Source organism: Callithrix jacchus, chromosome 3, assembly GCF_049354715.1.
Source record: "Callithrix jacchus isolate 240 chromosome 3, calJac240_pri, whole genome shotgun sequence".
NCBI lineage: Eukaryota > Metazoa > Chordata > Mammalia > Primates > Cebidae > Callithrix > Callithrix jacchus.
Genome location: NC_133504.1, coordinates 66,806,386 through 66,832,382, shown reverse-complemented (window position 1 = coordinate 66,832,382; position 25,997 = coordinate 66,806,386).

Below are 25,997 nucleotides of genomic sequence, written 5' to 3'. Positions count from 1 at the left end.
AATCCTCTACATGTCTATTAACTTTGTAACACATTCAAAGAGTGGCTAAAACAGTTTAAATTGTTCTAAAAAATCAGATTAATACAGAAGAACACTCAAGTTTGAGAAAAACATGAAAACTGAGTAGTATATTTGAACATTTGGATTTAATTAATATTCACAGATTACATTTCAAAATGAGGAACCAAATGGAATGCAGAACGACTCAATATAATTAACATTTAAAAATATGTGTTGTGGTTATATCTGAATAGTTGCAAGATTTAAAAGTGTCTATAACACTTAAGAGTAAAACTCATTTTCTAAAATTCAACTATTTACATTGCATTGTATTAGAGATACTACAGGGAAAATGAAGGAGAATAAAGGGAAGTTAAAAGTTTATACAAAAATAAGTATTTATAAAAATTATCAAGTAGATGATATGGAAATATATATGCACATATATATTTCAGAAGCTGTAACATTATGATATCATTGTTTATTTTCATTTCTTGTTAGAAGCCTCATACTGTAAGAATAGGTTATTAATGGATGATCTATAATTATTTTACTTTTTCATGTACAAATACAAGGATTTCCATGTTATTAACTTCCCACTTGTGGTTACATATACTATAATGAATAAAATTGCATATTTAAAGTGAAGCTAGTCCATATATACCTGAAATGTGTCATATTTAGATTCTTAAAAAAGTAATTAAATACTTAGAAAGGAATATTGTTTATAGTCATATAGAATAGTAATCTGGAGATCATTTTACATTTGTAGTATTATTGAAATGTAGTACAATAAATTTATGCTACTTCCCTGTAGTTAACCTAATCTGTGTGTTTTGCTTTACGTTTATTTTTAGACCCTTTTTTGCATCAAAAAGGGATTTGCGATGAAACATTATTTATTTCCTCTTTTCTGGCAGCTCAATTTACAAGTAGAACACTTAGATTGGCACATTTCTCTTTCCTTCCCTTGTTCTCATTAGCAGGGAGTCTTAATCTCCTCTTTCTCTGCCTTTCTGAATAATCACACTATATCACTATCCCAGTGGGATCTAAACAAAGATTGAGTAGAAAATTAGTATCACAGCCAAGTAGGTTTAAGCATAAGGTCATAATCATGAAAAATCAATATAACATACAAAGAGGCATTTTAAAATTAGTTTGATGCTTGTGTGTGGTGTTTGCGTAACAATTTCTATGATTCTTCTACTTTTGATTTAAATCTTTGACAATATAGTCTATTTTTTCTCTCCATAAAGCATTTCAAATCAAGCTCTATAGGGTGCCAAAAATTGATAGGTCTTCATGAACCTGGTCAGTAGTGTTCTTCATGATAACATGGAGTCCTGCCATGTTTATAAATGAATCTATTTGTATACAAAGAACTGTAGTGAGTCATTCTGAGTTATGTGATTGCTTCCACATTCTTGCCTTTATTCAGAGACATGGGCAAAATAATAATGTAGGAAAGGTGATGAGTTTTCTTTACTACAATCAGGTTGACATTGAAGGTCTTGGGGAAGACTTTCATACAGCCATGCAATTGAAAGGATGAAATGTCTGAAGAACATTCTGACTTGCTGTTAGAGCAGGTATTGATGATATTGTACATGAGATGCTCAGCTGGGTGCCAGAGAAGTTGAAGTCAAGATTAAAGACAGCAAGTGACACAGCATTGTTCAGCTGTTTCACAGATTGGCCATCCAGGAAGAAAACAAGGGTTTAACACACAATTTGGATAATGCAAAGCCTTCTATGAAAATCAAAATATAAAGTCTTAGTTTTTAAACTAACCAGCCAACTAGTATTTAAGGTTTCACAGATTAAGTACATTGCAATAAGAGCCCCTAAATGGGGAGAATAAAAACAAAAATCTAGACATAAAGAATAAGAGCATTATGGAGCTTGTAGAAGCATCAAAGAATTTGAAAGAAGAAAAATGAAATTTTGATTATAATGAAGTATTGGCAGCATGGTTTTTAGGTTTGCAGGATGGACAGTAAAGTATTAACAGATCCAACATGTATTAAACATTTGTTAATATTTGAATGAATATTAGCATTACATCAAGCAGTGAAGTATTTTACTTTCATGATTTCATTTGATTTTTAAACAATATTATTATAGAATATTGAATCTCTGATTTTAAAAAATGGAAACATAAAGAAATAAAAAGAGCTAAGAAATGGTTGAGTCATGAGTCTGTTATCAAAGTACTTAGATACATTGCCTAAACATGTATTAGTATCAACATCAAATCTCTCTCAACTTACTATGGTGTGGAGAGTAAATAATATAGTCCTTGTAGCATGAGACTATAGTTACTTTTAACAATTTTTTTGTCAGTTTGATAAAATTTTAAGTTTAAAAAACTTTCAGACACTGTGTGTGTGTGTGTGCAGGTGTGCGTGTGCATGTGTGTGTGTGTGTGTGTGTCTGTATATCTTAATACTTACAACTTGGCTAACTTTAATTTGTCTGGAACTGAGAGACACAATTCTGTGGACTAAAGTAGTAAACCTGGCAAATAGACCTGTCCTCTGATCTATTCATTCATTTTGGTCATTACTTTACAAAACATGCTAGTGATGTGAAATGCTGTGAACCATAAAAACATGGCTTCTCTTGTTATAGATATTATAAAATTTTAGTTAAATAAAAAGTTAATTCTATCTTTGTCTGCAGTAAATCTCAATAACACATTAACATTATAATACAGATTAAAAGCCTAATTCCTTTGCAATAAGCTCTATTCTGTATTTAGCATGTGATCAACTGCATGTGGGGGAATCAAATAAGCAGAGATTGTAGGGCTCAGAGAAAAACTATCAATCTGATGGATAAAGAACCAAAACCTGCAACTTACTACCACAAAGATACATGAGAGCCATCTGGGGATTAAACTATTGTACATTACTAAGTAAATGTGGGAGAGACCCAGAAAGACAGTACATTGAAAGATTGAGATCTCCTTACTAAGGCCCTCTTATGTTCTTATTCCCTTCAGCTATTCCTTTCTATCCCCTCCTCCAACTTTGCACATGATATATAGTCCCTAATTGTGGCTTGCCATTCACGTGAACAAAATTCAGATTGTCCAATGAAGGGTACTTACAAGATAATACCCTTGTTTTCCTAACAAGGGTGAATTTGCTTGGGGAAATAGGTGAATTATTGGACCATCTGAATTTGGGGTGAACTTTGAGCCTTCTTCTAGAATCCTATAAGTTACCCTGCCCTCAGATGCTAAGTTAGAACACTCCTTAGGAGCCTTCTAATCTCAGCATTTTAAAATATTTTGCTTGGTTTTCTTCTATCATAACCATCATGGAAACTCACACATTGTCTGAAAAATAAAAATAAAAATTACTGAAATGTTACTCCTGACTCTTGTTTATCCGTGAGGCTTGGAGTTATTTTCTTAGGACAGGAAGTATTTTAGGGTCCCCTCTTCTTGTTTTTCCCCACAGTGTTTGGAGGAGTGGTTCTCAAGCAAGTGGGGTTCTCCTCCTCAGAGTACACTTGGCAATGTCTGGAGAATTTTTTTTTTTTTTCTGGAGACGGGCAGTGCTACTGGCATCTGGAGACAGAGTCCAGGGAAGTTGCTAAATATCTTACAATGCAGAGGACAGCTTCCCACAACATTCTCAGAATCATTCCCCTCAAAATGTTTGGAGAATGAAGGTTGGGAAACACTGATTTCGAAGAAGATGCTTTCAGTTACTAGATAAGAAATTAAATTATTAGTAAATATTTAAGATTCAAAGATTTAAAACTTTTATTTAAGACATAAACTATATCTAAAGGTGATTTGGTGTTCAAACATCTTTTCCCAGTAATAAAACCACAGGTGATCTTTGAAAACATGTATATCAAAATAGGTTCCTAACATTTAAAGGAATTTTAATATTTTCAGGATTATTATATATTTCTATTTCATTTAGCACATCTCTATAATTAACTTCATTTTTCCAAATATACAATGAGATTGACACTAATAGTATTAATTATTTGTGCTGATAAAATTGTCTCTAAATTACAAAAGGCTAAAAATAAAACTAAAAATTCATTTTGCATAATTACAGATTTTTATGTAACAAAACTGATTTTCTAGTTCAAATTAAAAGTATTTACTTTTCCTTTTGATTGCACATATATACTTGAACTTTCAAAATTGTTTGTATTAATTTACATTAACATTAGAATCTTATGTCACATATAAGGATATATGTCCCATTTTCTGTCACCTATATTCATATTTCTGACTAAAAGCATAACTGGCCATTATATATTTTTATATTATCAACTTTATAAATGTTTAAAACTAATTTGATACAGTTTAAAAATGTAGAAATAATGCAGATCTAAAGTTGTATATATATAAAAGGGGCAATAATATTTTAAACTAAAATTTTATATTAAAATTTGAGAAAATTATCACTAGTTTAAGTACAGAAAATATAATAAAAGTTAAGAATGGCAAGACAAGATGTCTGACAACTAAGAACTCTTCTCCAGAATGTAATCCTGTTTCTAGATTTTAATAAAAATATAGTCACCATTTATTCATTTCTGTAGCTATGATGTTTTCTGCAAACTAACCAATCCAAGAAATAAAAGTTTCTCTGATACAAGAAGGTTCTAGAGAAGAACGAATTAAAATAATTAAAATCACTCTGATGTAATATCTCAAGGATCTTCTCAAAAGAGTGTGTGTGTGTGTGTGTGTGTGTGTGTGTGTGTTTTCTCTTAGTATCCATTATTATATTTCAGAGTGACACCATGTCAGCCTTCAAAGGAGCAGGGTAGGGAAGTAGAGACATGACCTGGAGAAATGAAAGTCATGTCTCATTTGAAAGTCAAATTGGGTAGACTCAATGTCCACATTTAAAATCTGTTCAAAGCTCTTAAACTGAGTTTCTTTAGTGTGGGATAGATGAGTGATATGCATCCTAGCTTTTTATGGAGTCACATGGTTAAGAATTTTGTGAAGATGTCATTTCATATATGGGTCACTACTTTATGGACAATGTTTACCAAGAACAGGGGAGCAATAGTAGCCCATCCATGCTGCAGGGAATAAGATATGCCTATTATCTTGGGAATATGTGAAAATTTTAAAGCAATAATAAAATCAACTAAAAGTTGATCTGCTTTTTATTACCCTAATGCACTGGCAATTCTGAATGTAATTAATATAATATTTCTCTCATGAGGCAGACTATTGCCACTGAAAATCATCTCCTTTGGTAAGCCAACTGCTCATAGACATCTTCCACATTAGATCAGATATTCTTATCATCCATTGCCTTTCAACACTAACTTTTATCTTAGTAGGTCCCACAGTTAAAATAAATAGTTAATTATCTGATTAATTATGACTTCTTTTTCTCCTCTAGATTATGATCTCCAAGAAAGCAAAACATTTTTCATATTCTCCAATATATCTAATGTGCCTCATATTCTGAGACTTACATATGTATTACTGAAATGAATATTTATGAATTGAATGCATGAATGATAAATTGATGAAGAATGGATAAATTAATGAATGAATAAAACATAATGCCTAATTTAAACATTCCTGAAATTTTTCAAGGATTGTGTCTAAATTTTAAAACCCTAAGTTGTAACTATCATTTATCTGGACATCTCAAATGGATTGGATAATTAATTTTCAACTAAACCTTTATTTAGCTGAGACACTGTCAAATGAGCATGACTAAGCAATGGTCAAAGATTACAATGGTCTCTACACTTTTTATGAAACTGAAGGTGAAATAATCTGACCACTATATTTTTTCCTGTTTAACTTTTCTATTAAGAACATTAAAATAAAATTGCTTATTAATGTTGCTTGATAAACAATTACAATATCACATTTTTTAGAATTTCTAGAATTTCTTTAGCTTAACTTTTATTTTTAAATAATCCATGACTTACGTAGTACTACTTTATCTAAAACTGCTTCCTTTGCTATATTCTTAGCTTATCAGGTATTAGGTCCTCAATCACAAGTCACAGACACCAGTGATATTTATTTTATATTTTTTTATAAATCCAATTGTCCTAAGGTATGGGAGGTGGGAAGGTTGATGATACTGTGTATTGCATTTAGATACAAATATTATGTTCATCTCTCTGCTTTGGCGGTTTTTTTTTTGCTTTTGTTTTTTGTTTTGACTTCGTTTAGCAGCTGATTCTCTTCATGCTTGCAAAAGGGTTGTGGCACATCCCAACATCACCTGACAGCAATTTTCACAAAACATAGCTTTTCAGAAGCCTCAGTACCAACTTCCTTTCAAGTGTTATTGGCCAAGAGTGGCAACACATTAATCCCTGTCTATGTCTGGCAAAAGAGAACGTGGTTATTATGACTAGCCTAGGCCTATCAGGGTCTTTTAAATTAAATTTGAGGTTATCTATCCCGAAGTAGTGTGGCAAATGAAAAAATTTCTGGAAAAATAAATTATCTCTTTTAAAAATATAGGAATATTGAGGGCTCTCCTAAATAGGCAATAAAGGTTTCTGCCATACTAAATAGCTAGAAAATATTTCTTACTGAATGTATTATATAAAGAAGCTTAGAGACCATTATTCATACATTACAAAGAAGTGATATAAATCTTTATTTGCATCTTGGTTTCTTAATTTTAGAATAATGTCCTTATTTCCACTGTTCTGTTTATATTTATTGTGTTGAACATTATCTAAGTTTATTATAAAAATCTTGAAAATATGGATTGTCAGTGAAAAACAGAAGTAACTTTAAAGACTTTACATATAAAAAACTATTTGTCATTTTTAAAATGACCATTGAACCATCTCTTCCTGTTTTGATGGGCTTGAATCTCTTTTATTGTGAAATATTTTAAAAGGTTTTCGGTGCTCTTTGACAATTCGTTTTTCAAAGGATTTTTTAATCTTAGAAATGGATTTTTGGAATGAGGTCACTCTGATAGAATGATTCACTCTTTGGACCTTGTTTCACTGCATAATTCAGTCTCTTCATGGTAATGGTCCTTGTACTGAATGAGAGACTTATTTCACTAGAAGAGAATTTATTATACTTTTCTTAAAAGTCCCACTTCCTCTGATGTTTCAAATCATCTTGCTTGAAAAACTAAACTAAAATATGTTTTGTATTTACCAGTTATTGAAATGTTCGATGATGTTTAAAATGTCCATTAATGCATAACACAGTACATTCGTATCTGCAGTGATACTTCTCAGAGCAGAGAAATTATCCAATACAAATCCATTAAACAGGAGACTTACTGCAAGACATAAAAAGTGTTCTTCTTTTGGAGTGCTGGAAGTACCCAATTTCCTAAAATATTTCAGGATTATAACACTACAATTTTTTCAGGGCTAGCAATATAATTACCTTCCTTCCTTCCTGGTTCTAGTCAATGAATAGGTAGGATGCTCAGTGAGTGAAAGGATGATCTTTAAGAATGGTTGTAGATAAAGGTCCAGTAATCCTTCAAATCTGTGGATATGAGATGCCTATTTCCACAACTGAAACACCACATTTGAAAACATCCAGGGACCAAAGTACTGGGATTACAGGTGTGAGCCACTGTGCCTGGCCTCACATTGGATCTTACCCTACACTAACCTAAAACAATGTTAGGCTTTCCTAAATGAAAATACTAGCTCAGAACACTATCTGTTTTCCTACTTCCCAATCACTTTGTAGAAATGCATCATAAGAAGAAAGGCATCATAATCCTCTCAAATAAATTAGTGTGAGTTTTGCATTGTATTTAAATCCAAAATCCATCTCTCATTTCTCTTGAACCTTGAAACTATACAATGTTCCTTACTAAATACACAGTTTTGTGGGGGATTTCCCCCTTTCCTAGAGAGAATATTAATTCCTGCCTGAACTCACAAGGGAAAAAAAAAGAAAACGCTGCCAACATCTGGAGACACTGTTGAGGAGAGGGATGCTCCTCTTTCTTCGCTCTTATTGCTTCTTCCTCTTAAAATTGAGAGTGATTAAGCTATTAAAATACATTAACATTTCAAAGAGCACCTTTTATGCAAGACACTATCACCTGTCTACTGTCTTGACATTTAACTTAGGGCCTGGTTTTCTGCAGGTCTTCTGCTTGGGCATCTGCTTTCCTGTAATAAGCACACCAGCAGGGGCTGTTTTCCCAGGTCCTCCAGTTTCAGACTCCCAGCACTTTGGGAGGCTGAGGAGGGTGAATCACGAGGTCAGGAGTTGGAGACCAGCCTGGCCAATATGGTGAAACCCCGTCGTAACTAAAAAACACAAAAATTAGCTGGGTGTGGTGGCGCACGCCTGTAGTCCCAGCTACTCGGGAGGCTGAGGCAGAAGAATCCCTTGAACCCAGGAGGCAGAGGTTGCAATGAGCCGAGATTGCACCATTGCACTCCAGCTTTGATGACAGAGACTCCATCTCAAAAAAGAGATCTAATGTGAAATGTATAACAAAAGTTTTAAATTTAAAAAGTAAAATATTTTATGAAGCAGCTTTTTAAAAAACAATAGGCTTTGATTGTGATTAACATTCATTCTTATAGAAACATTTATTTGCTTGTCCAAACTTGAGTTAGGCTCCTGAAACTTCTGTGCTTCCTTGTAAAATCTTTTAGCAAAGAACTTGCTAAGTCAGTTGAGCAAAACACTTTCATGTCTCATTACCTTCCATATGTGACAGGTTCCTCATGCTCCACCATCCCCCAGATGATGTCTGATCGTTTTATTCTGTCTTCAACAAGAATCCTGTTAGGTTAGTTCGCCAAAATTCCCTCTCACCCCTGAAGTTTACTCTGAGCAATATTCCATCCATCGAACCCCACCCTGTCCTTTGGCTATAAATTTCTGCTTACCCAGGCTATATTTGGAATTGAGTCTAATCTCTATCCTGCACTGCAAGACCCCTTTCCAGGGATCCTTGTACCTACTGCAATGGTCCTGAATATGGTCTTCCTTACCATACTAATATATTTTTTAATACTGCAGTAGAATAGTTGTGCAATAGAAAATTGGATCCAAAAGAGATTAGAAATTAACACATTTGATTCTTTTATTCAAAAATGAGACAACTTTTTCTCAGGGACTTTAAATGCCTTGCTTAATGTTGTGACAGTCAAACAAATGATACCAAAACTCTCTCTTCTGGGCTGGCAACTTAACCACTCTGTATTCCTATTTAGCTTCGATTTTTAACACTGGAAAAAGTGAAAGTGTACTTGGAAAAAGCGATTGTTTTAACAGATAAATCTTATGTATTAAAATGTAATGTCTTATAATAATATGCTTTCAAGGTTGTGTGGATTCTATGCTTTATGATGATTTATTCATTTTTACAGTGCTTTCTAAAATATTACATAACTAGTGCTTAATTTAAACTGCATTTGGTTATACATCTTTTTAAAGCTTTCAATATTTTCTCAATGACACATAGTAGAAAATGCTTATATTATTTTTTTTCCTAGAACATAATCTCTTACTTCGATTGGGTGTCAGATGAGCATCTCTTTTTGATATTATTACATGGAGTGATTTAGCAATAATGACAAAGTTCTGGAAATGGAAATAGCAATCTCCTAATAAATCTGATTGTAGGGTACAGCTGAATTATTGAATTTTAAGAAAATTTATTTAGAATTAGCTATTCTACATCAGGTATGGTAAATTTTATGCTAAATTTTAGAGATGATAGGTACTGGATCACAAAAAAACCCTGAATATGTTATTTCTTCATTCATGATCTACATCGTATCTCTTTGGGACTTAAAATGAGATAACAAAATTAAGCTACATGCTTATCCCCTGTAGTGTCTCATCATAAATTATAAAATGCTCGAGGTAAAATGAAAGCCCACATTCAAACTGACAAGGCTGGGTATGCCCTTTTAATATGTACTTTCAGAAAGAGAAGTTGGGAATTAGAATAAGCAAAAGAAACACTCGTTTGCACATCACTCCTTTTTATCAAAGTTTATCCCTGCTTGATTTGGGGAGTATTTGGATCTAATATACTCGCTATGTTACTCCAAACTGTTCTATTTTGCCCATTTGATGTTGCTGCCATGTATGTGTCATCCAAGATACTGAAATATCCAAAAGTACAGAGTAAAACATCTTATTCTACTGATACTAATTCATTGCATAACATATTTTAGGTGTGGCTATAAAATTGACTACAGATTATTACACCAACATTATTATTTAGTTTATTCAAATTTTTTATCTTTTCCAGAGGATATAGTAAGATTTCTAAAAGGGCTTTGTACAATTATATATTGAGTTCTTACATAGTTTTTCATGTCCTATTTTTAATGAAGCTAGGATAATTTTTATAATCTCTGCTTGTTTCTTTCTCTTCACTATGGTTCACAATTGGTTTTTAAAAAACCATTTGATAATATGGCCAGAGAATAATGTTTCTATAACACTATATTGTACATTTTTAAAACCACCTCTTAGAAAAAATAAGAATTCAGGAATGTTATTATAAAGTGATTTAATTTTTGTTTCCCAGGCTTTTCAAACCTAGTTAGTGGGTTTGTGTTTCTCTAAAGAAAAAAAAAAATTAGGCCAATCCCTAGTCACTCTCAAGTTCTAAGTGTTCTTCTTTAGTGATTAGTATGTCATTGCCCTCTTTGAATCCACTAACAAGTTAAAGGTTTATCTTTAGTTAGATTTTTATTTTCCCCATCCTGTTACTTTTATTTCTTCTAGTTCAGCTTGCTTACCAAAATTTCTGACCTTTCTGGGAAGGGTCAGGGCATTCAAAGGAGGGCAAAGGAAGTTGAAGTTTCCTACTTGATTCATGCTGTCTATGCGAGGCTAATCAATCTTGTCCTAGAGAGTTGCCTTTCTCCCATCATTTGCTTTTGTGGGCTCTTTGCAGAATTGCCCTTACCTTTGGAACCCTCCACAGCATTTTCTTTGAAGCCAGGGATGCACTCTCCCTGAGTAGTTGCTGTAGTCTCAATTAGCCCTTAATCATATGTTAGTGTTTTTCTCTACTTCTTTTGCTGTGCTTCATATAGCCTTATAAGGACTTATTAAAAATAAATTAGATATGATAAGTTTCAAGGCTGAATAAGAATCTGTATGTCCAAATCAAAATTCAACTAAATTTCTAACAAAATAAATGAAAAAAAAGATTAAGACCTAAAACATAAATTTGTAATTTATAACCCTAACATTAAAGAAAATATTATAAATGTTCATTCACATACAAAAATAGCATGCCACCTACAAAAAAAAAAAAAACCAACAATAAAACTAGCATCAAATATTTTTTCAGGATCCCTAGAAAACCTGTTTAAGATGGAGGAGATGTAAGATGAAAGGAGACTTGGTCCCTAAATGACCTTTTTTCTTTTCTATCTTTCTTTTTTTTTTTTTTTTTTTTCTTTTTTGAGATGGATTCTTGCTCTCTTACCAGGCCGGGCTATAGTGGCAAGATCTTATCTCACTGCAACCTCTACCTCTCAGGTTCAAGCAATTCTCCTGCCTCAGCCTCCTAAGTAGCTGGGACTAAAAGCACCTACCACCGCACCAGGCTATTTTTTATATTTTTAGTAGAGACGGGGTTTCATCATGTTGGCCAGGATGGTCTTTGTCTCTTTACCTCTTGATCCCCACTCCTCAGCCTCCCAAAGTGCTGGAATTACAGGTGTGAGCCACCACGCCCGGCCCCTAAATGACCTTTTGAAGAAGAGCTACCTAGTCTTTTTAGGAACAAGAAAGAAAACGTTTACAAACCTGTACTGTGTCATACTTAGAGGTACAGAAGTTTACTTTTTGTAGTTAGCATTATGTAAGTAAGGCTAACAAGACAATTTTTTTTTAACAATGAATTTCCTTTTTCTCCCATGCACCCTGCATTTTGTGAAAGTGTGTCGGTTGTAGCAACCTCTTGGTTTGATTCCCTAAAATTTGGGTCATTACTTTGAGTGCTCATTTTTCATCTTCAGATGTGATAGTTTGTGGAAGAGCAGTTTCTGGTATAGACATAAATAGGTACACTAGAGTGTGATAGGGTTGTCAGTATGCCCATAGTGGACCAATTATGAATTTTTCTGGAAGTCATTACAATGGACCTATTCACAATCCTTCTCAGTCTTTTCAACAATGTGTGAGTTTTTAAATTGCCTCTATTAAATTTATTCCTGCTTAGTATATATATATATATATATATATATATATATATATATATATACACACACACATATAATATCTCTATTTTAACTTTCTTGAATTAACCAATCTGTATCGTTTCTAACTTTCACAATAAACTCTTTGTAATGATTTTACAAAGAGTTTTTCACAATAAACTCTTGGTAAAAATTTTGGATCAAGATTACAAAGAATGAAGATAATTAAAGTAACAGGACAGAATATTAGTGTTAGTTATGATTTTAAAAAAGTGAAAGTAGAGCTGATACCTTGAAAGTAGATAAATACGGGCATGAGAAAAAGAAGATATGGAAGATGTTAGTGTATTATGATTTGTTAAAAACAGCTCCAGGACTTTTGGTTCTTCACACAACAGAGGTTCATTTCTCCTCATATCACAATCTAGTGTGTGTTGGTAAAAAGCTTTGTTTTCTATAGTCATTCAGAGACCCTACATTTTCCCCTCTTTTGTCTGTACACTCCTCAGTATCCTCATCAGTCAGCTATTGTGATTTGCCCAGGCAAGCAGGAGCAGTTTATCTTGCCAGCCTCAGAATCCTCTTCGTTCCATCCGTGGGTGGAGAAAGACAAGTACATTCATGCAGGGATGACTCGCATGGACCAAACTTGGGAGTTATATGTGTTGCTTCTGTTAAGATTTCATTGGGCTGAATGTAGTCAGAAGGTTATACCTAACTGCAAGTAGAGTTGAAAAACATAATCTTGCGGTTTCTAGGAAGACTAGAAAATAATATTGAAAAACAGAAGCAGTCTCTGAAAAATCCATCCCTCTGTTCATGAAAATTGAGTTTATACTCTCCTCCACATAATAAACATTTGTTCTTCCTCCAGAAGAAAAATTTGAAGTCCCATCAAATTATTGCATCTAGCACATTACGCAAGATTTTTTGAGGATGAATATTAGGTCATAAGATTGTCCAGTGGCAACCTGTGAAGTAAAGAGACAAATTATCTGTTTCACCATTAAAAAAAAAATCTCCAGTCATGGGATGACATTACCAGAAATTTACTGTCAGTCGAGAGAAGAATGATACAAACAATAGTTACTTGTCCATAATAACGTGGTAACTTCTTTGGGCAGAAGTGATAGAGGTCCCCTATAAATAGAACTAACTGGAGCTCCTTGATGAAATTTTGATAAAAGAGGAAGCAGGATGTTGGTATTTTATGTTTGCTGTTTTCTAAGGCATTGTATTAGTTCCCCAAGGCAGCTGTAACAAACTACTCCAAACTAGATGATTTAAACATCAGAAATTCATTGTCTCACAGTCTGGAGCCTGGAAGTCTGGATCAAGGTATTAGCAGGATTGGCTCCTTCTTAGGGTGGTGAGGGAGAATAAGTTCAATGCCTGTCCCAGCTAGCCTGTTTACTGGCAATCTTTGGCATTCCTTGGCTTGTAGGTTTCTGCTTCTATCTTCACATGGTGTTTCCCTGTATAAGTGTTCATCTGTCCAAATTTTCTCTTTTTATAGGAAATAAATCATATTGAATTAGGGGTCCATTGTATTCCAGTATGGCCTCATCTTTACTCATTATCTCAGCAGTGACCCTATTTCCAAATAGGATTACATTCTAGGGTCCTGAGATTTAGGACATATGAGTCTTGGGAAGACAAAATTCAACTCATACAGGCATAATGAAATAAAAGCTTTTTATTTTAAACTTAAGTTTATAATATATTTGGATATGAATTCCTTTTAAAAGAAACACGGTTCTAGGCTCTACATGTTTAATTCCATATGTCAGTAACCACACCTAAGTTGCTCTTCTACACCTAAACCTCAAGCCTGATTTATGTCTTTCCTTTCTCACCTACAAGAATCTCTCTTAACTTAATGAAGTTCACAATGAAACCATCAAACCTAGGTGAAAAAGCCAATCTTTTCAACTGGTTTTTGCTGCAATAATTGATTTTAATAGATTTTGTTATTTGAATGCAATTTTAAGTGTTGTTTCTTTCTTTTTAGATTTAGAAGCAGTCAGCTTTTCTAATCCTTTAAATTCCAAATGTTTCAACTCTCTGTTTCCTTTCAAATTTGCTTGTAAGCCCACCAATCATTTTCCTGAGTTTACTCCTTTTTGATGATACATTACTAAAGCTGGCCAGTTATAATCAACACACTATGATTATGACTCTTTCCAATCACTTCCCATTGAACTGGTAAGTATGTGATCTATCTTCTAAGTTGTTGTGGGCTATAGCTTTACCAAACATTTGGCTAATGAGGCTCTCCAATATGCCAGCTTTCCTTGACCCTTTCTTTGCCACTGCTATCAGATTTTTTTTTTTGGTAGTATAGAACTTTAAGTTACAATATTTATATTGGTCAGGGCAGGCTAAGTGCTGTAACAAGAATTCACTAGTTTCAATATTTAAACAAAGTCGAGGTTAATTTCTTCTTCACATTAAAGTTTGGTAGAGAAGGGGGCTTCACTGAATTATTCTGAGAAACAGACTCCCTTTTTTCCTGTATTCTGCACTCAGATTCTTTCCTCTTCAGCTTGTGAGCATTGAAAAAGAACAAAAACATATAGAAGGATTTTGGAAACCAGATTAAACATGGTATCCCCTATTTGTGGTAACTTTCCACGGCTAGAAGTAGGGTAGTCACTTGGTAATATCTAACTAAAAGGGAGCCTGGAAGATGTGATCAAGAAGTATGCACAAGAAAGAAGTAGAAAAATGGGTGGTGGTGACCACAAGGAGCCTCTCACTCTCGGGACCAGGGCAGGAATCTAATGTTTGGCAATGTTCCCAATCTGGAGAACCAGAGGCACCTGGCATAGAAAATTGTTGATGGAAAAATAAATGAATGTTTTAGTATACTACTTGGTGTTCAGTGTTAATGTGTGGAGGAGCTTTGAGTATTGTTATAACTACACTGCAAGATGGCAGGATGATGAGGGTTTATGTATATGAATTCAACTCTCGTTCAGCATAGCAGGAATGCCTACAGATATTCAATCTCAATCAGTTAAAGAGTAGTATCAGTACACTATTCAGAGATGTATCTGTTACCATAAGAACTAAAATCAGAAATGTTTAAAACTTGTGGCTTTTGGAAATGGGAGGCTCGAGAGAGGAGGAGTTGGGCACAAGAATATTGCTTCTCCTTGTAAAGTGTAACCTTTAAATTCTTGGATGGGACACATAAATTATTTTGACAAAAGAAAAAAATTAACTGTACTTTTTTGTTCATTCCATATAATTTAAATTGATAATGTCATTTTATGGTTTTAAAACAAAAAGAACATTCATTTTAACAATACAGTAGCCCTAACTAATGGATTGTTACTAGTAGCTTTGGGCAGAACTATAAAGCTTTGCCTAGTCATTTACTGGCTAAACAACTTCAAGATTTAACTTCTCACGCTTCTCCAAAAAACCACATTTCTTCTGCCTATACTTTGTGCTTACCAACAATATTCTACTCATCTTACCTGGAAACTACTTTGCCTCTCTTTACTCAGTTTCTACATTTCATTTATTCGCAAGAGGAGATAAATTTTTATTCTATGTGCCTGTCTATACTTTCATAACTAACTTCTTACTATTATCTTAGATTTGATTCTCATCTCAAAACTGGATGATGTTAGTAAATATCTATGCTATTTTTCTGACATTTACCCAAATGCCATTTCATCCTGAATGCTATTGACAGAATAATCTTTAAAATCTCTGATGTCTGACTCCTAAAGTAGCCATGTTATTTATTGCCTTCGTGACATTTAACACACTTTATAATTTTGTTTTTAATTGTCTTTCTAACCTTTTATTATATGACTTGAATTCCTGCAACAATCTGAATGTGTTTTCCAAAATTCATATGTCAAAACTGAACCATCCAGTGGGTAGTGTTAAGAGGTGAGACTTTAAAAGGCTGGAAAGTACAAGAGAGATCCAAGATGGCTGACCGCTAGCAGCTCATGATTGTGTTTCCCAGTGAAAGCTCAGAGAATGAAAGGATGCCACACTTTCAGACAGATTTTTGTTGCTCATGGACCAGGAGATTCCCAGTGGAGGAGCCCCACGGGTCTCCAGCATGACTCTTGTGGCCAGTGGAGCCATTTTGCTGGCGCCTTGGGGCGGTGGTTCTTGGTGCAGAGTATGCGGGACTGGTTCCTCTTTTGGCCAATGTTTGGAGCTCCAGGAAGGCAGAGTTGCCTATTCAGCTGATTGAAGGATGGACTCAAGAAGGAAGCCAAACCGGAGATTCCTGGGCAGAAAAGCATCATCAATCTTAATGCTGCTGTTTTAGCTGACACAGTGGGTTGCTCAGATTCCAGCACTGGGAATCAATAAATTGGACATTCACTCTGATACCTAATTAGAAAGGCAGTAATTACAAAGATAATAGATGGATACATTTACAAGAAAGGGAAGAAACCAGCTTAAAAAGGCTGAGAATACCCAAAATCAGAACGCCTCTCCCTCTACAGGGGATTACAGTTCCTCATCAGCAACAGAACAAGGCCTGATGGAGAAAGACTGTGTTCCATTAACAGAAGTAGGCTTCAGAAGGTGGATGATAAGAAACTTCTGGGAGTTAAAAGAACTTGTTCTAACCGAATGCAAAGAAACTAAGAACTTTAAAAAAAGTTTGACGAAATGCTACCAAGAATGGACAATATAGAGAGGAATATAAATGGGTTAATGGAGTTGAAAAATACAAGATGAGAACTTCACAAAGTATGCACAAGTTTTAACAGCCAAATTGATCAAGCAGAAGAAAGGATATCAGAGGTTGAAGACCACCTTAATGAAATAAAACGAGAAGACAAGAATAGAGCAAAAAGAATAAAAAGGAATGAGCAAAGTCTCCAGGAAATAAGGGACTATGTGAAAAGACCTAATCTACGTTTGATAGGTGTGCCTGAATGCAACAAAGAGAATGAATCCAAGCTGGAAAATACTCTTCAGGATATTGTTCAGGAAAACTTTCCCAACCTAGCAAAGCAAGACAATATTCAACCCCAGGTAATACAGAGAACACCACAAAGATATTCCTCAAGAAGAGCAACCCCAAGGCTCATAATCAGTAGATTCACCAGGGTTGAAATGAAGGAGAAAATACTAACGGCAGCCAAAGAGAAAGGTCAGGTTACCCACAAAGGGAAGCCTATTAGACTTACAGCAGATCTCTCAGCAGAAACCCTACAAGCCAGAAGAGAGTGGGGACCAATATTCAACATCATTAAAGTAAATAACTTTCAACCCAGAATTTTATAACCAGCCAAACTAAACTTCATAACTGAAGGAAAAATAAAATCTTTTATAAACAAGCAAGTACTCAGAGATTTCATTACCACCAGGCCTGCTTTACAAGAGCTTCTGAAAGAAGCATTACACATAGAAAGGAACAACCAGTATTAGCCTTTCTAAAAATATACCAAAAAGTAAAGAGCATAAACATAATGAAGAATTTACATCAACTAATGGGCAAAACAGCCAGCTAACATCGAATGGCAGTAATCCTAAATTTAAATCAAGCAAATCCCTCAATCAAAAGATACGGCCAAAACCCATTGGTATTTTGCATACAGACCCATCTTACATGCAAGGATACATAAAGACTCAAAACAAAGGGATGGAGAAAGATTTACCAACCAAATGGAGAGCAAAAATAAATAAATAAATAAATAAAAAGCAGGAGTTGCAATTCTTGCATCCCATAAAATAGATTTTAATTGAACAAAGATCAAAAGAGGACATAATGGTAAAAGGATCAATGCAACAAGAAAAGCTAAAGATCCTAAATATATATGCACCCAATACAGGATACATAAGACTTACAAAGAGACTTAGACTCCCACACAATAATAGTGGGAGACTTCAACATCAATATTAGATAGATCAATGAGACAGAAAATTAATAAAGATATCCAGGACTTGAACTCAGATCCGGAACGAGTAAACTTAATAAACATTTATAGACCTCTCCACTTTAAATACACAAAATATACACTCTTATCAGTACCACATCACACCTACTCACAGGTTTAAATGAAATATTGGTTGGCCATTATTAAGCACAATTACTGGCATAAAAGGTTTTCAATACCCATTTTTAGACTGCATTGTAGCCTGGGCAATAAAGCAACACTCCTGTTCTCTCTCCCTCTTTTTCTTCCTCTTTCTTTCTCTTCTTCATTCCTTTTTTTTCTCTCTTTCTTTCTTTCTTTCTTTCTTTCTTTCTTTCTTTCTTTCTTTCTCTTTTTCTTTCTTTCTTTTCTTTTTTTTTTCTTTCTAAAATTAAAAAGAAATAAAAGGTTGCAAAGTAATGAGGGTGGAGTCCTCAGGATAGGATTAGAGTCCTTACAAAGGGGATGGGGGAATGGATTTGTTCTTTTTTGCTTCTCTGACATGTGAGGACACAGCAAGAAGGTCTTCACCAGACACTAAATGCTGGTGCCTAGATCTTGGGCTTTCCAGCCTGAATAAGTGTACTAATTAAATTTGTGTTTTTGTTGTTTGTAAATTACTCAGTCTCAGGTACTTTGTGAAAGTAGTACAAATGATCTAAGACAATGCTCACCAATAGCGATTGATATATAGCCTCTTAATTGTGCTTTTGATTTATAATTATTATTATTATTTTTTGGGATGGAATCTCACTCTGTGAGTGCAGTGGCACGATACCAACTCACCGCAGTCTCTGCCTAAATGATTCAAGCAACTCTCAAGCCTCAGTCTCCCCAGTAGCTGGGATTATGATTGCCCACCAGTTGCCCCGGCTAATGTTTTTTTCTTTCTTTTTTTTTTTTTTTTTTGAGATAGAGTCTCGCTCTGTTGCTCAGGCTGGAGTGCAGTGGCACAATCTCAGCTCACTGCAACCTCTACTTCCCAAGTTCAAGCAATTCTCATGTGTCAGCCTCCCAGGCAGCTGGGATTATGGGCACACACCACTGTGCTGGCCTAACTTTTTTGTCTTTTAGTAGAGACAGAGTTTTACTGTGTTGCCCAAGTTGGTCTCAAACACCTGAGCTCAGGCAATCTGCCTGCCTTGGTCTCCCAAAGTGCTGAGATTACAGGTGTGATCCACCGTGCCTAGCCTATTTCTTGTATTTTTAGTAGACTCAGGGTTTTACCATAGTAGCCAGGCTGGTCTGGAACTCCTGGCCTCAGGTGATCCACCCACCCTGGCCTCCCAAAGTGCTGGGATTACAGACATGAGCCACTGCACCAGGACTGATTTATAATTCTTTTTGCTTATCCTCATTCAGGTTTTTGAATCTGGAATATCTATACTTACAGCCATAAATTAGTCTTTCTTAAGAGCTTGAATAAAATACCACAGATTATAATTTTCATTAATTTTAATAGAGGTCTTACTGTAATTAGGCACTATTTTAAGTAAACAAAGTTTTCACTGGCTGCACGAAGCTGCTGTGATGACATTCTGTATCTATCAGTTACACTTTCATTTGTAGTTAGTTTGGCATACATTCTTAAAGTTCTGCATTTTTAACACACTTACTCTCTCATAAGGTTGTGGACTCCTGTAAAAGAATATACTCCAAAGACTTTATTAAAAAACAAAAATATATTATGAATGAATAAATGTACACAAAAACATGAAATAAAAAGAATTTAATATAATGTTCTACTTTGAAACCATTTATATTTTTTCAGAGTTGCAAAAAGTTACCATGATTAATTTTTTTTCATTTGAGGTGTGTGCACAAAATCACATGGAATGCATCTGGCTGATGGCTTTGGATAAGGAATGTTGCAGAAACAAGTTAAGTATAACATGAAGCATCATATTGTCCAGCTTATTGTTCAACTTAGGTAGTGTAAATTTCATGAAGATTTAGTTTGTATTCTTTATGAGAAAAATAAGTATTGGTTTTTCTCAATGCTAACTGAAAATCTTTCAAGCAAAACATTTTATTATGAAACAGTTTATTGAATATAATGCAATAATAATGTGCAAAATGCTCTGAAAAACATATGGAAAGAACCAGAAGTTTGTTGAAACTGCTTGTCTACAAAAGGGTAAGAAACTAGAATATATAACATCTAATTGTGTGTATGTTACATAGAATGAGTACACAATATGTTATTCATTGCCTTTTTTGACTATAATTATTTTTCTTTTTTTTTTTTTTTAAGATGGAGTCTTGCTGTCATCCAGACTGGAGTGCAGTGGCACGATCTCTGCTCACTGCAATGTACGCCACCCGGGTTCAAGCGATTGTCCTGCCTCAGCCTCTTGAGTAGCTGGGATTACAGGCATCTGCCACCATGCCCAGCTAATTTTTGTATTTTCAGTGGAGATGGGGTTTCAGTATGTTGGCCAGGCTGGTTTCGAACTCCTGACCTCGGGTGATCCGCCTGCCTCAGCCTCCCAAAGTGCTGGGATTACAGGCATGAGCTACTGTGCTCAGCCAACTATGGCTATTTTTAAAAGTGTACATAAAGTGTACATTTCATATTGTACACTTTATGTGAGAGGCATTTGTGGAATTATTTGCTGAAATGTTTGTTTACTTAATATTATATATTTGACACTTCCATTGATTGAAGAAACATTTATTAGTCACTTACTTTGGACAACTTATTGCTTTAGTACAGTTTCTAAACCTTGGCACTATTGACAGCTGGGGGTGGATGTTTTGTTTTAGGAGTTATCCTGTGCTTTTTAAGATGTTTAGCAGCATCCCTAGCCTCTACCCACTGGATGGGTGGTAGCAGCCCCAGGTTGTGACAACAAAAAGTGAAAAATGATGGATGTGGAAGGGTGGGAAGAGGTAAGGGTTTGGGAGGGAAAGGAAGAAGACAACATGCCTCTTTTCAGTAATTTAAGGCAGTGAATAATAGAGCCTTTAAGTGATACAAAAGGAGATTCTAGGGCGGGTGCGGTGGCTCATGCCTGTAATTCCATCACTTTGGGAGGCCAAGGCCGGTGAATCACGAGATCAAGAGATCGAGACTATCCTGGTCAACATGGAAAAAAAAAAAATACAAAAATTTAGCTGGGCATGGTGGTGCGTGCCTGTAATCCCAGCTACTCAGCAGGCTGAGACAGGAGAATTGCCTGAACCCAGGAGGCAGAGGTTGCAGTGAGCCAAGATCGCACCATTGCACTCCAGCCTGGGTAACAAGAGCGAAACTTCGTCTCAAAAAAAAAGAAGATTCTAAGAATTTCAAGGGAATTATTCTCCAGCTCCATGAAATGGTAATCAAAGTGGAATGGGTTTTGCCTCAAAACGAGTGGCACCTGAGGCACTTGTGTAATAGAGTAGACTATAAACTGGAAAAGTTTTTGAAGGAATTACACCATCTTAGAATAAAAGGAATTGGGATAGTTAAAAGTAATAAGAGGACTCTAGGTCCCCAATTTTCTATAAGAAAGAAGCAGCCTGAAACACGAAAATATGAATCGTTTCTTAAGAAACAGGATTACTGAGAGTTCAGTGAGCCAAGAGGGAAAATCCAAGACCTTCAAAGAGTAGCAGATCTACATCTATGGAGTAGAATAGAACACTGCTTTATTTGATAAAGAAAATGTAAAGATAAATGTACATCTTATATAAATTCGGTCAAATGGAATAAATATAGGAGCATATAAGACCTGAGAGGGAATTCTAGTGATGTCATCTCACATGAGAGAAATCCACTCACATTTAATTTTTCTGCAAATTTATAAAATAGAACTAGAGTATACAAATGAAGAATATACTTTATAACTCTATGCATGTCTGTTACTTGACTCAGAGGCCTAGTAAGACACATATACACCATGGAATACTATGCAGTCATAAAAAAACAAGAGTTGATCCTTTGCAGGGACATGGATGAACCTGGAAACCATCATTCTTAGCAAACTGATACAAGAACAGAAAATCAAACACCACATGCTCTCACTCATAGGTGGGTGTTGAACAATGAGAACACATGGACACAGGGAGGGGAACATCACACACTGAGGTCTGTTGCAGGGAACTAGCGGAGGGACAGTGAGGGGTAGTGAGTTTGGGAAGGTTAACATGGGGAGAAATGCCAGATATAGGTGATGGGGATGGAGGCAGCAAACCACATTGCCAATCCTGCATGTTCTTCACATATACCCCAGAACCTAAAGTGCAATAAAATATATATATTAAAAAAATCCCAAAGAATATACTTTATAACTCTATACATGTCTGTTACTTGATTCAGAGGACTAGTATCTCTGGTATCAGAAAATTGGCCAACTATTTATAGGAAATGTTTTGTGAGACAACTAAATTGTTGTTCTCAGATTCCAGTTTTTACTAACCTTCTTCAATGAAAACAGATCTACAGAATAAGAAAGCAGCAAGTCAGTGTGAGAGATTGTGTTAAAAGTGGTTTCTTGATTTGTAAGGTATGTTTTCTATAAGTAAGGATGGGCGAAACCAGCAAATAGTCTGGTGGCCATTCATTTGTGAATAATAGTTTGTAAGTTTCCTAAAGCCAGAATATTTGAAAATGGTCTACTGTGATATTGTAGAATCATCCTGTTTTGTGCATTTCAAACTATTGAGATGATGGTCAAGAGAACATTTGGATTGAGCTTGAAACTGAATTAAGCATACCAATTTGTACCTTCATTTATGAAATTCCTATACATATATATGTATATATTTTACTTTCATAAGATTTACTTCATTTTAAAAAGTCACTACAGATTACTATTGTCATTAAAAAAATAATAATAGAAACAATTTTGTAGTCCTTAACTCAACAACCTAGAAGTGGACAAATTACTTGGAAAACCCGAATTGCCAAAATTTAGCTGATGAATCAGACAATCCAAATAGCTATAAAGCATTGATCAAAGTTATAACTTAAAAACTTCTAAAAAAGTTATCTCCAGGACAAAATAGCGTCACTGGACAACTCCACCATAAATTCAAAGAACTAACATTGATTCTACCTAATCTTCAGAATACAGACAAGAAGGGCACAACCCTCATCTCATGCCAGGAGGCCAGCACTAACCTGACACCAAATGAGGCAAAGATTACATAAAAACAAAACAAAGTCCCAAAATAAAATCCCCCAAAAGCAAACACACAAAAATCTGCCCAAATAACCAACATATTAAAAAATGTTATACAAATGACCAAGTGGGCTCCATTCTTATGGATATTTAGGCCCCTGCTGTGCTCATTCATTAATATACTCTATTGATCATTGCCATGTCTAGATAAATCTTCCTAATTTCAAGAAAGATTTTATTAAAGAAAAAAAAGCTTGTTGTTATTTAAAGCCACTAAGTTTGGGGTAGTTTGTTATGAAGCCATAACTAAGTGAAACAGGCACTGATTGTGGGAGTAGTTTCTGATATAAAAATACAAAATATTTGGCATTTGCTTTGAGGCCATCAATAGGTAAAGGTGGAGAGAGTAATAATGGTTCACTCAGGCACCATTGATAGAAGTGCGGGCAATGGGAGCCTGTGTCATATAATGACAGAAAAATTGGCAAATCTGTCACCTACAGTAACTTGGCAGATAGAAAATGCCTCAGTGAACTATTGGATCTTGCTAATAAGATTTTCAGGCAGAATATTTAAAGTACCAATTGGCTTATTTTAGATGTAAATGATCAGACATTGCAAAAGAGAGGTCAATTAAAGAAGGAAGTGTTCTGTTTCTTAGCAGAATTTAGAGAAAATAAAGTGAGTACAGGATAATTTCATCAGCCAGAAAAGCATTCTAAAAGTAAGAAATGAGCTTTGGGTCAAGATCAAATCAAGGGTATGTTACAGAGTAATTTTAGGCAGTGGATAATAGAACTTTTAAGTTATACAAAAGAAGATTCTAAGAATTTTAAGGGAATGATTCTCCAGTTCCATGACGTGGTAATCAAAGTGGAAAGGGATTTGCCTCTAAAAGAGTTATGCAAGGACTTGTGTAATAGGGTAGACTATAAACTGGAAAAGTTTTTAAAAGAATTATACCTTCTTAGAATAAAATGGATTGCAATAGTTCAAAGTAATAATAGGACTCTAGGCCCAATTTCCATAAGAAAGAAGCAACCTGAAACCACACAAATATGAACCATTACTTAGAAAACAGGAAGGATGACTGAGAGTTCAGGGAACCCAGAGGGAAAATCCAAGAACCCCAAAGAATCACAGATTAAGGAACTATGTCTATGGGGTAGAACCAGGCTCTAACTGAGGAACTCTTCCTGGTCCCAAGAAGCCGAGGATGGCAGTGGATTGGTAACTATTATGGGTTATCTTCCCCACACCCCTGATCATTTCGAAGAATAGTAGTATCTATCGCAATTATGCTGTTCTTGTCTTACCATTTTATTTTGTGTTGTGAGATCAGGTAATTTTTCTGTTTAGTGTACAGGTCACTGGATTAACAAGTATATTTAAGGGGCTGCACCTGGACACTACATTCAGTGGGCCTCATCTGCATCTGGAACTGGATTTAGAGAATGAGGTCCAGAACTCTGAGCCTAAAACAGATACTGTCATTGACTGAAATTTTACAGACCTGAAAGGAAGTTGAGTATATTTTGTATTGGGAACTGAGTACTAACTGGAATAGATAATTAGAATCCCCTACAATGAATTATGCTTGTCCATACCCATGGGCAATGTAATGTTAAAACACTCCACTCATTAAAACATGGGGTCTATTATCACCCTCTTTAATCTGAACTGGAATTGGGATGTCCTTTTGTCAATAGAATGTGATGGCAATTACATGAAGTGAGTTTCAGATCTCAATCGCTGAGAGGCTTTGCTTTCTTTCTCACTCTTTGGAAGTCGTCAGATAACCAGGAAGCAAAGAAATACAGCCAAGCCTCCTGGTGGATGAGAAGTCACATGAAGTAAAACTGAGACACCCATGCAGAGAGCAAGCACCAAGACTTCAGATATGAGAGTGGGGACATCTTGAACCTTCTATCACTGCCCATGTACCAGATGACTGAGGCAAGTTACATGAATGAATAAGCTTCAGTGGGACAAGCAGAAGCAATGAGTAAATTGATAACATTTTGAGAATAACATTGGTGTTTTAAACCAGTAAGTCTGGGAGAGTTTTCTATGTAGTGATAGATGACTAGAATATATTTGAACCTGATAAATTGAGAATAAGTATTGTAATCTAAAGGCAGCCATTAAAGGACACTAAGAATATGTAACTACCAACCAGGGTGGATGAGCTCAGAGCACCAAACATGTAGTACACCCAAGAGTTTTTTAAATGAATATTTATGTACATTTAATTTTGAAGGTTCCTGGCATTATTGGCTTGTTGTAACAAAATATCTTTTTAGCATGTAATTGTGTTTGTTTTACCACTGTGTGGACTAATTCCAAATTCTAAAAAGAGTTTGTCAGAAAATGTAGAAAAATTACAAAGTTTGCACAATTATCCACTAACCTTAGTTTTTCAGGGACATCTTTCATTTCATTAATAACAGGCCATGGATCTTTGGGTTCTTTTTTTTTTGAAAAGTTTACTTTGTATTATTTATAAATAGTAGATGAACATAAATGAGATAATAAAATTTGAAATGTCAGAATATAGAAGGAAAATGTGAGAGTTGGCTATTCAACTTAGTGTACCATTCTTACATATTAGTGGATGATGAGGAAAAATAGAGAAGTTTAGAAATAGTTTATTATCAAACATTGTTACAGTAAAAGCAATGACAACCTCATTTAAACATATAATTGACTATTAGTCTGCTTCGTATTGCTATAACAGAACACCTGACACTGGGTAACTTATAAAGAAGAGAAGTTTATTTAGCTCATGGTTCTGCAGGCAGAGAAATATGAGACACATGACACCCGCATCTGC